The sequence below is a fragment of the Syngnathoides biaculeatus genome, chromosome 3, assembly GCF_019802595.1.
Source record: "Syngnathoides biaculeatus isolate LvHL_M chromosome 3, ASM1980259v1, whole genome shotgun sequence".
Taxonomy (NCBI): Eukaryota; Metazoa; Chordata; class Actinopteri; order Syngnathiformes; family Syngnathidae; genus Syngnathoides; species Syngnathoides biaculeatus.
In genome coordinates, this window is record NC_084642.1 from 31,468,735 (window position 1) to 31,480,424 (window position 11,690).

Here is an 11,690-nt window from a genome sequence, read left to right on the forward strand (position 1 = left end):
CCGCAGGGGTTCACTGTGGTCTACGAATATCGTCCCTCAATTCTCCATACAAGACTTAAAATACAAGACAGGACAGAACAGGGTGACAAACTGCACAAACTTTTGGTTTTGTCCTTCACCTCATCACGTGTAACCACGTTGTTAACCATTTGTATGCTGTGAAATCCCCCCCCCCCCATCTTGTCATTCATAATTTACTATTAGTTTTTCATTTATGAAATTATACTTCCTAAATGGTGATTAAATAACTAAATGTATAATAATTTCATTAGTTACACTCATACATAATACAAGATTTATGAAAACGTATGCCTTTACAAATATAAAATATATACCACAGCTACAAGATTGTGTAAAACTAAACATTATACCATGAGGGATGATTTAATGAAATGATCACATCAAACCCGATGATCGTTTCAGCATCTTGCAACCGTGAAGGGCTGTCTTTTGGGTGTTTGGTTGACGTAAAAGCGCACCGTCACTGCAGTCCGTTGTAAGATCCACTGCACGACGTCGGGCTCTCAGACAAATCCCCAGTCCTATTTGAGGCAGGGTCTGGGAGGCCAGCACTTTGAATGGAATATAAATGACATCATTATGTAATATTCCATCTGTTGCTGGTGCAATATCCTATTCCACAGATAGCAGCCATCCCCTCCCTCACTGCCCACCCCATATGCTCTGGCCTTCTTTTTCATGAAGAATATTAAAGACTTATTCAATTAATCTGTGCGCTTTGGCCCATGTTATTGCATTGCAGAGATTTGTGAAGCGAATAGAAGCCATTAGGCTGTAGCGGAAGCTGATTTATGAACGGTAGCGGGGATTCACTAAATTGATAACCTGTTTTATTTTGCACAAGTGAACATGTTCTCTCCAACCTGTTTTGATTGCTCTTATTTCCTCCTTTCGTGCAAGTTAAATGGTTTCTTGTTCGTTGTGGGGGATCATATTATATGGGCATCATTTTGCTCATACACGCTTGCTTAGAAAATTGGTAAATTGGCCGAAACAAAGTTCACATAATTACGTTGTGATGATCATTTTGAAATAAGGTGTAGCTTCTCGGTATACTTCGGCACCTGCGTGGTCTGGGATTTCGGCCTATTTCCATGGAAGATACTGTATGCCAACATTGAGGCTGTAAAACCAAAGGGATGATGATGTGGGATGAAGCTGCTTAATGTGCATATGTGTAATGTGTATGTGTTCTCAATTCTAACCAAAATTGAATCAGAAGTTTTCGCATCAAATGAATCCAATCTAACTCATTTAATAGTTTGAGTTTAATTCAGCATGAGTTTTTTTTTTCTTTAGAGCTATGAGTCAGTCTGTTCACACTTATTTCTGCAAAATTGTTTTATTGGGTCCACACTAGATTAAATATTCATGATGCTAAATTAATGGCTTTTTGTAAAAAAAAAAAAAAAAAAAAAAACATATATATAAAACCAGCTATATAGCTAGCTAGCTAGCTTTATGTATAGCTAGCTAGCCATCTAAAGCCATGTGAGAAGGTCTTGTCCTCGGATGATTTGTTTTTGTTCTGATGTAAAAGTGTTCATCTTTTCCACTTTTTGTGTCCTCCTAGCCAGAAATAAACAAGACTCTCCAGAAAGGATGAAAATCTGGAATTTGTGGGTATAGGAAAAATAAACAAGTGTGTCTGTTGGCCTCGTGGCAGAGAGCCAAGACTCTTTTTTTTTTTTTTTTTTTTTTTTTTTTAAAAGGAGTAAAAAAGATGTTTGCATCTGCTTGTTCATCCAGTATGTTTAGCAAAATGAGGGTATCTGGTGAATAGGAGATATTACAGTTCAAATATAACCAGTTTCCCTGAAAATATTTGCCCAGTATTTGTTTTTTGTTTTGAAGCGAAAGCCCTTTTGATTGCGTAGGTTCCCTCCTGGAAAATAAATTCAGTAGTATTTGAAATTCCTGAGCGGATTGGCCTGGGCTGCACAGAGTAAGCCCGTGTTTATTTGTTTTCAGACTGCGGGGGGGGGGGGGGTTGTGTTGACACAGAAGGCATTTGCTTTGTCTTCTGTTCACATTATGAATGGCTTCCTAGTGCAGATGGTCGAGAACACGACAAACCTCAAGCAGCTGTGTGCTTTTTTCCCCCATACAAAAAGGCTTATTTCTTTGCCAACTAATATGTTTTAGCATTTCCTACCATGGCATATAGTCTTATATATATATATATATATATATATATATATATATATAATTTTTTTTTTCTTTTTAGATCCCTAAACCTGTTTCATAATGCAGCCAACATTCTAGCTTTTGGCCTCGAACTGTCATAAAACATGCAGTGGGTGGATACAGGCCATATGTAAATTAATCTTACCACTTAAATTAGAACCAGTTTTAGCTAAGAACATCTTTAGACAAGTCAAACTTTAAAGCATTAACTTCTGTCTAAACCTCTATGAGCATACAATGACCTCCAGCCTGGCCTTAAGAAGCTCTTTGGAGGTGGGAATGCAGAAATAATGTAGTGATGCTGAGGGTGCGCGTGTGTGTGTGTGTGTGTGTGGTGTGTGTGTGTGTGTGTGTGTGTGTGTGTGCGTGCGGTGCTGGTGGAGCAACACTTACTCTTAATCAGGGAACTCAATGAAAGCTTTGGAACTACTGTAGTGAGTTTAAGTAATATGGACTGAATCACACAAAACCTTTTAGATTGCAAACAAAAAGCAAGACGGGCAAAACGTCTGGAATTGGGAGTGAAAATTTTGATATTGACAAGTAATCTAACTCAAGCAAATATGAGAATATATATTTTTTGCCTACGATGATGAGAGCCATCAATGTCATCTCTTTTTGCTCACATTGCAAACTATTGCTTCGTAACTTTTTTGCTTTTTCATTTTAGTTGAGGATGTAGATGCTCTTAACATCTCTGGAGTGTTAAAGTGGTTGACTGGGCAGGAACACCAGCATCTAATTGCAACTTTGACCATGAATCTAACAATAAAAGAACAATACATTGTTTATATCTATCCATCCATTTTCTTTGCCGCTTAACCTCATGAGGGTTGCGGGGAGTGCAGGAGCCTATCCCAGCTGTCAACGGGCAGGAGGCGGGGTACACCCTGAACTGGTTGCCAGCCAATCGCATTGAGACAGACAACAGTTGCACTCACAATCACACCTAGGGGCAATTTAGAGTGTCCAATTAATGTTGCATGTTTTTGGGATGTGGGAGGAAACCAGAGTGCCTGGAAAAAACTCACGAGGGCATGCAAACTCCACACAGCCACGGTCAGGATTGAACCCGGGTCCTCAGAACTGTGAGGCCAAAACTTTACCAGCTCCACCACCGTCCCACCCACATTGTTTATATATTAATTGCAAAAATGGTATGCAATGCATAAAAAGTCCTTCATTACAAGTCTTTCAAATGAGTATACTGCGAGTTCATATCAAGCGGGACATAATATAACAATGCAGACACAAAGTCAGAGAAGGAAATACCCAGAACATTTGAGTAATTTTTAATGTAAAATGTATAGATTGCTATTGTATTAGCATCACTTACTATATCCAAACATAACCACTGAACAACAAATTAGCTTTGGAAAAATTACCTTGATAGAAATTCTTGTAAGTTTTTACTTCATGAGACTTAATGCTGGATCATGTACACAAATGCCTCATAAAAGTTACATTTTTTTTCTTCTTACATTTTCCAATATTACAATTTTCACATCACTCGGTCTTTGCATAAAATCAATTGTCTGAATGCAGAGTTGGATGTGAAGGGATTTATAAATCCATGAAGTGCGTGAAAGTTCTGGTGGGAGAGGGCACAAAGGCGATGCACGTCTGACACCACCAGCTCAGCATCGGTGCTGTGGTACTCACTTAGCTGAAATACTGTAAGGTTGACTAGATACATACATACATACATGCATGATAATTCTGACTATTATACGGCAGCAGACTAATATATGGTGCACTGCACTGGACCAGTCTTTTGTAGTTTTGTATTGAGATGCTGCGTGTTGCGGCCCGGTTGTGGTTCCAGCAGAAACACGAAGCGCATGTAATATTAGTGATAAGAGTTGATCTGTTAGTATATCTTGTATAAATGAGGAAATGCTGCTATTATCATTTAATTAGTTTATGGATGTTAATGATAAATGTATTAAGTGACAGAGCGACGTTACGGATCATGTCACAAATCCGAATTAACGCATTTCAAATTCAAAAATGGCCAATAAAAACAGATAAATACAGAAAAGTCTGTGAGGGCCCACCCATTTTTTTTTTGTCACCTTTTTCATACTTTTGGTGTTTACTTATCTGAGATTAGACCAATGAAAACTTCAAACAAACCAAGGCTTAAGTCTGGGACCATTGACTTAGAATTTTTGGGACACTTTCTGGAGTGATCGCTGTTCACAGCAGAAGAAGCCAACTGGGGAAGAATGGATGTTGACAGTGTATCCATTTTTCATACCTTCTTATTTGTCATTTTACCACAGCATACTATTCTTGGTTCTTATGGTAATCATTTACAAAAATAAAAACACATACACAAAATGTTATCCAAGCATATCCTCACGCTTGTTAACCTTCAAAACGTAATTATTTCAGAGGGAAAATAATTTGATATAAATGCAAACTTAATAATGAAATAAACCATGAGAATATAGAAAGTAAAACTATCTGCACTTTTTTTTGGGTCAATATCGAGTAAGAAAGACTGAGTCACTTAAACTTGCTCTTGCAGGAAATCCTACAAGTTATTTGGAATTTGTCCTTTCCATTTATGCTAATTCCAACTTTAAGATGTCCTTGTTGTAAGTGATGCATTTTATTTAGAAATGTTATCATCATAAGATGATAATGAAATGTGCTCATATACCAAAGGGTAAAGACTGCTCAGTATGGTTAATGTTAATGTTAGTCATACAGCTAACTTTAGATGCAGTATATAATATTAGTAATTGTTATTGTTAGAAATATAAATGTGCACACCTAATTTGTTACGAGTAAAATGCTATAACATCACTTCCCATTATAGCATGAACAACATAGATGATAAATACTTACACTTAAGGTCATTGTTATTGAATCGTGCATTCTGGGCGGTGGCTCTGCTCAATGTTGCACAGATGTACACAAAAACAAAAAGAGGGTTTGAGCTGTCACTAGAAACATTAGCCACTGAGGAGGGTTTCCTCATAAAGCCCGTCGACCCGAGCTGTTTGTGCCCAAAATGAAAAGGCAAAACTTGCAGAGATGGGAACATTAACAAAATGTCAGGGAATATCGTCATTGCAAGCAAAAAAAGCATTTTTATTGCAAGTCATAAAAGTAACTGCCCTGTGAGGATCAGCGGCTCAGATAATGGATAGATGGTTAGGGTGCCTGGAGCCTATCCAAGCAAACTTCGGGCAAAATTCAGAGTACACCCTGAACTGGTCACCAGTCAGTTGCAGGGCACATGTACTGTAGATACTGACAACCATTCACACTGAGTGGGAACTGCACCCACTCCAGTTTTGTTTTAGGTTTGAGATTAAAAGGTTTTGTAGTTCTTTTTGCCACATCTGATTCATAAGGAAATAGTAAATACTGTATGACACTTCATACTGCTCCAATTTGAACAAATGCCTGAGAGGGTAAATGAATACCTTGCTTATAGTCAGTGGGGGTTCAGTTTTGGAATCCCCCCACTTCAGAAATGGAATAACAATTATGCTGATGCAGCAGATGTACATTATATAACAAAACCATTACTTCAACTAAAATCCTATATTTATTTTCTACTTCTAGAGTGGAACACTTTAATTTAACATCCATTAACATTATTCCAGTTGTTCTTCAAAAAAAACCCAAGTCCTATATGAGGAATTACTTTTTACTAATCTTCCAAAGCTCCAAGACACCATAAAATTATAAAAGAAGAAGACAACAGCACCAAAAAAAAAAAAACAATAATCCCCTCAGCCAAATAAATTTTAACACTCTGCAATCGAACATGGTGTGGCTACATAAAATAACAAAAGCACAGTTAGAAACAGCTGGATCTGCTCCACAATTGTATATATTTTGTAGGTGGAGAGAGTTCAACCTCATTATTAAAATAAGCGGCCATTTAGGTGCCTTTAACGTCACTGTATTGTGACGTTAACTTGATAAAAACCTTTTCAATAAATTAGTTAATAGCCATCATTTTTTGAAATACTTTTTTTTTTTCAAGGCCATGCACATCATGTCCTGCAGGTGAGCCAGAGCCAATCCCAGCAGATTTGAGGTGAGAAGAGGGGTACATACAAGAAGGAAAAAAAAAAAACCCAACAACTTCTGAACAATTGAGTTTCAATTAACCAAATGTGCATATTTTAGGATAAGTAAAACCTATGCATGGACAGGAAGGCAGGTGCAGAGATTCAAACCCGATCCTTAGAACTGTGGGGCACCCATACTACTTGTATTAAGCACTTCAAAGAAACCTATAGAGCGCCGTTGAAACGTATTGTCCCTGTTCTCAAATCCCCCCCCACACCCCCATTTTACTCATAAATCAAATGTAAATATCAAAGATAATGAAAACAAGTAAACATAAATCTGTTTTGAAATAGTCATTTTATTTGTTAAACAAAAAAAAAATAAGAAGTGAAAGATTCTTAGCCCTGTGTGGATTTAAAAAAAAAAATAAATGAAATAAACATTGCTCCATAAACCTAATAACTGGCTAGGCCACCCTCAACAGCAACAAGTGAAATATGTAGAGCATTTCCTAGAACTGTAAATAAGCCATTCACTCTGTGACGATATATTTTATTGCCAAAGGTATTTGGTCACCTCCCTTGATTCACAAATGATTTTAAGTCTGAATCCATAAGGTTTAACATGATTTTGTTCTACCTTTGACAGCTGTAACAGCTTCAGTGGGGAAGGGTTTCAAACAGGTTTACGAGTGTGATCATGGGACTTTTTGCGCATTTTTCCAGGAATATATTTGTGGGGACATAATCTGATGTTACATGAGAAGGCTGGTTGATGATGATGCTCCCAAACCAATATGTTATATTGGCTCCTATATTCAAAATACAGAATTAGAATTTTGTGCACTGTAGTGTCTGTGCTTTCATTCTGGATCAGATTGTGCCAAGGTGGAATTTTAAAACTACACATCATCTCATCATGCACTTTCTACTTTGGCTTCAGACCAGACCTTTCCCACTCAGAAAAGAGAAAATCTCGTCCAGTTTAACCACTTTGTCTTTGATTATTCACATACTCCGACAGTCATTGCATCTTTAAAACAACAGCATTTATTTTTTAGCTTTCTCCGTTCATATCGAAAGTAAACATAAGCAGCATGTCTAGCTCGTCCTTGCTCTACGTTGCTCAGACTGTGTTGCAAACTAAAGCAGCGGTGGCGGACGCTGTCATTAGAAGACACATTGATGGGGTGTGTAAGTACTGTAACATTTGTAATTATGAGTGTAAATCTTTAAGAGCGAGGATGGGGGCCGGGTGTCAGGTAAACTAGGAAAAAGAGAGTGTGGTCGTTGTTAGAGAAAGTTCCGTGTGCTGCCTAAAAGAAACCAGTGGCTTCTTCTTTTTTTACAGTACGTATGTGAATTGTGCCATTGGATGTAACAACCAGTCATCCCTCACTCATTGAATCACATTGCAAAATGCCACAAACTGAATCACTGTATGTTCTACTTTCAATTTGCATTGGATTTTTCTATTTTTTATTTTTGGGCGCAGTACAGAATATCTGCCAAGAGACTGCATCAGCGGTACACAATTGCGCACGGGCGCAGTTTAGAGGGAACATTGGCAGACGTCTTTTTTTTTTTGTTTGTTTGTTTTGGGGTTTTTTTTTGGCACGCCATCCCACGATTGACCAGGACTGCCTCGCGATCGACCGGTCGCATTGAGCACCCCTGATTTAAACAATGCAAGTCACGTGGAACGACAAACACTAATTGGGACTGGAATAGCTTGAATTCAAACAATGTCCAACACCCTTTATGCCCCAACTCTTTGGCTGTCCAAAATCAGTTTCTTGCGATCATATGGCATTTTATTGCAACTTTTGAGATGTTTTGGCTGACTTCATTTTGTCAAGTTCTTTTTGCAGCAAGTGATTTCTTCATTGAATTGGTCTGAAAGAACTCGGGCCTGGATTTGGAAAGTGAAAAGGAACCAAACATATTAGGTACAGCTCTTAACCACGAGTCAAAAGTCTAAGAATTTGAGAAGTGGTCCAATACTTTTTCATGCCACTGTTTTTGTCCAACACAACTTCACCTTGTAGGGCTTTTGATAATGTTCTTTAATGGCCAGAACACGAGACAGAACCCAAAATGCGCAACTCACGAGACCAGGTACAGTTTCAGAAGAGTCTTTATTCAGTCCAAGGTCGAAACACAGGCACCAAGCAGCAGTAACAAAATCAGCAGGCGTGAAGGCAGTGTCGTTAACGAGACAGGGTTCAGTACACAGAGTAGCAAGGACGTAGACAAAGGGTTGCGGTAATGTGACATAGTAGTACAACAATCTGGCAAAGACCAGACTGCACGCGTGGAAATATATACGTGAGCACTAAGGCAAGACGCAGGTGCGTGCCGCATCGGGGACAGACACACCCATCACGTGTTCCTATGATGTTAAGAAAGAAATTAGAGCGCAAAAGGGATGTTTGTGGTATCAACAGGAGAATAACACATTGTTCAATAGATTCTGATGTCATGAACCACAGGCATTTTAAAGTACTGTGCATTGAGACCATGTTGTCCTTTTGTTCAGCGTGAAACCTCCTCACCAACCGTAATGGCCTCCTGGCAAGAGAACGCCATGGAAACAGAAAATGGAGAACAGTTGAGGAACCGGGGCTTGTCCATTACGAAAATTAATCCAAACGCTGCTCTACCTGCGAGCGTGCTTTGCTAATGGGGCTTATGCAGTCAATTATCATAATTGTTCCATTTACAAAACCTGCTAGATATTTCGGGGCGCAGAGGCTGAAAAATCCGGAAAGAGCTTGAAACACTTTCCATAATTGTAATTGTCACCAGACTCACTTAACATGCGGTTGCCATAACTATGTCGAGGGTAATCGCGGGTCATTCAAAATGGGTTGGAGGGTAATTGTGATAATGAGAGGGGAATGGTGCTTTAGTGTTAATGGATCAGCACCTCTGATGAGATGATGCCTTTGATCATCTGAAAGGGTTACATTTAGAGCAAGGTGGCCAACTCATCCACAGATCATTTGGAAACAGTCCCTTGGGACACCGGCAAGGTGAGCTAAAATACACTACATAGTAAACAGTACCCAAGCCTTTAAATCAAATCATAAATAAATCCAGATTTGGATTTGACTCCTTTTTTTCATGCGAATACTGATTGTTGACCTTACCACGACCATGTGAACAATTGTATCTTTACTCCTCCGTTACACAGTCTGAAGCAGGCCCTATTATGTCCCAGCATGGCTGTGGACCAGTGGGCAAAAGGAAGGTCCATAAAGGCATGCTTGGATGACTGTGGTGTAGAAGAACTGCCACCGAACCTCTTTCCAGCAGAAACAGCGTCAAATGAACTAATTTGCACTGTGAAGCGATCTCAAGCGACACAAGAGCAAAGCTGGAGATTGTGCCCAAAGCCACAAATGGCGCGAAATTGAAACCCTCGCAACACCCAAAAAACTTGCTTGAAACATGGAATGCTCTTCCTGACAATTAGAGGAACGTGAGGAAATATGTCTGTTTTTGGATCACCAAACATGAACTCCATTAAATTCAAATACTGCAAACACCTCACAGATGAGCGCTTACAGGCATGTGTCAAGATTAAAGTTACATGCCCGATGTCCGAAAACAGAAGACACATGAAACATCAGCACATATTTAGCAACAAACTGTCTGTTTGTAAAGTGGTTTCCTTTTCTTTCATTTTTTTTTGTCAGTATATATTTGGAATGGCACAGGGATATTTTGTTCTGCTGCTCAGCTCTAAGGATGACTGCGTTGTAGTGTGAGTGACAAAAGAAGATGCTGCTTTTTACCTTGCACTGACTTACTTAGGATTATAGGGGATCACGCACAGAAATCAAACTTAAACGGTGTTATTTTAATTTGATGTACTTTACATTTTCAAAAGGTTGCTGTTCTATTTTTAGAATTGCAGGCTGCATTTTATCAAACTCTGTTGCCCAGAAAAGGGGGGAAAGAGAAGAGGAGTGCATTTTTTTTGATAAGGGGAAATTACAGGAGGCAGGTTCCACTTTTTTTTTTTGAATCCTCAAAATAAATATGAATATTTTCTTTCTTATCAATGCAATGAAACATAACATCACTAATGGGAGGTAAACTTAAAAGAGACAGTACAGCAGCGTAATCACATGATGAGTCATTCTCTCCAGGAGAATGAAGAAGAGGAAAATAGACATGTCATCATGAATGCTCCTGGCGTCTTTGGATAGTCATGTGTTGCCTTCTTCATAAAGCTTATTAGAGGCTTTTAATTTTTTGTGCTCCAGACAGATTGTTTTTTTTTTTTTTTTTTGGGTGTCAGGGGGTGGGTCCAATATGGCTTTTTCAACCCTTTGGGGTGCCGACCCCTAGGCGAGAGCATTCATCCGTCCGTTGATTTTCCGTAGTACTTATCCTCACTAGGGTTAGTAATAGACTATAGCACAATAACTTTTCACTCTGAGTTATGTCACCAAAGCAGAGGAATTCTTTCGTAAACCATGGACCGCCTGTTCCTGTATCTGGTATTTTCTTCCATTTTCACTTCCTGGATGTTCAGTGATCACAGATCCCTTGACTTGTCATTTTTGATCTGTATTATCCCACACAGATTGTAGGAAGGATGCGGTTGTTGTGAAAGAAGAGGAATTAGGTCCACACAGTGGAAGATTATTTTTACCTGCTTTGCTATGATCTGCTGTCACAGTGAATGTCAAATCCCCTTCTCCCGCAGTAGCTCAGCTCCTGCGAGTGAAAAGGGGCTTACTTCGCTTGATGTCTTGAGAAACACCCCTGACAGATGGGTGAGGTTTGGCAGCTCTGCTTCTGTTCACAGGACTGCATGGAGGGGAATCACCTTTGGGCACAGCCAACCTTGTTCCTGGCTACTTGACTATTGACTATCTGTGAGAATTTAAAGACAGAAATCCACAACATCCCACTGTTATGGTTGACATTTTCCACGGTTGCCAGTGCTAAAGTTTACCACATGTGGCACTGTTAAAATTTGAAATAAATGGCGGGTGACCAACATGGAGGTCTGTCGAAAAAGTCAAGCGCCGGCAGCAATTAAATTCACTTGCCTGCAGTATCATGTGCTCAATGAGCTACAACACGATAAAAAGGGCTTGTTCCATGTGGCCCGATGCTTAATGTCTAATGCACAGACATTGAGGAGCCTTTAACACTGCACTTTAAAGGTCTACCAACACATATGACATGATTTTTAGTATGTTTTTCATTTTAAAAAATTAGACCCATCCATTTTTTCACCACACGTCCTAATGTTGTCATATATGGGTTTTTGTACCTCCCACCATGAAAATCCTCTCGAGGGATTCATTTTGGAGAGGAAGCAGGAAGTGATGTTTTTTTCCAGACGCCCACACTGGTGGACTCGCGTGTTTATACCAGTTTTACCGACGGGAAAGTAGCTGTTTTCATCTTCGTGTTAGCCAA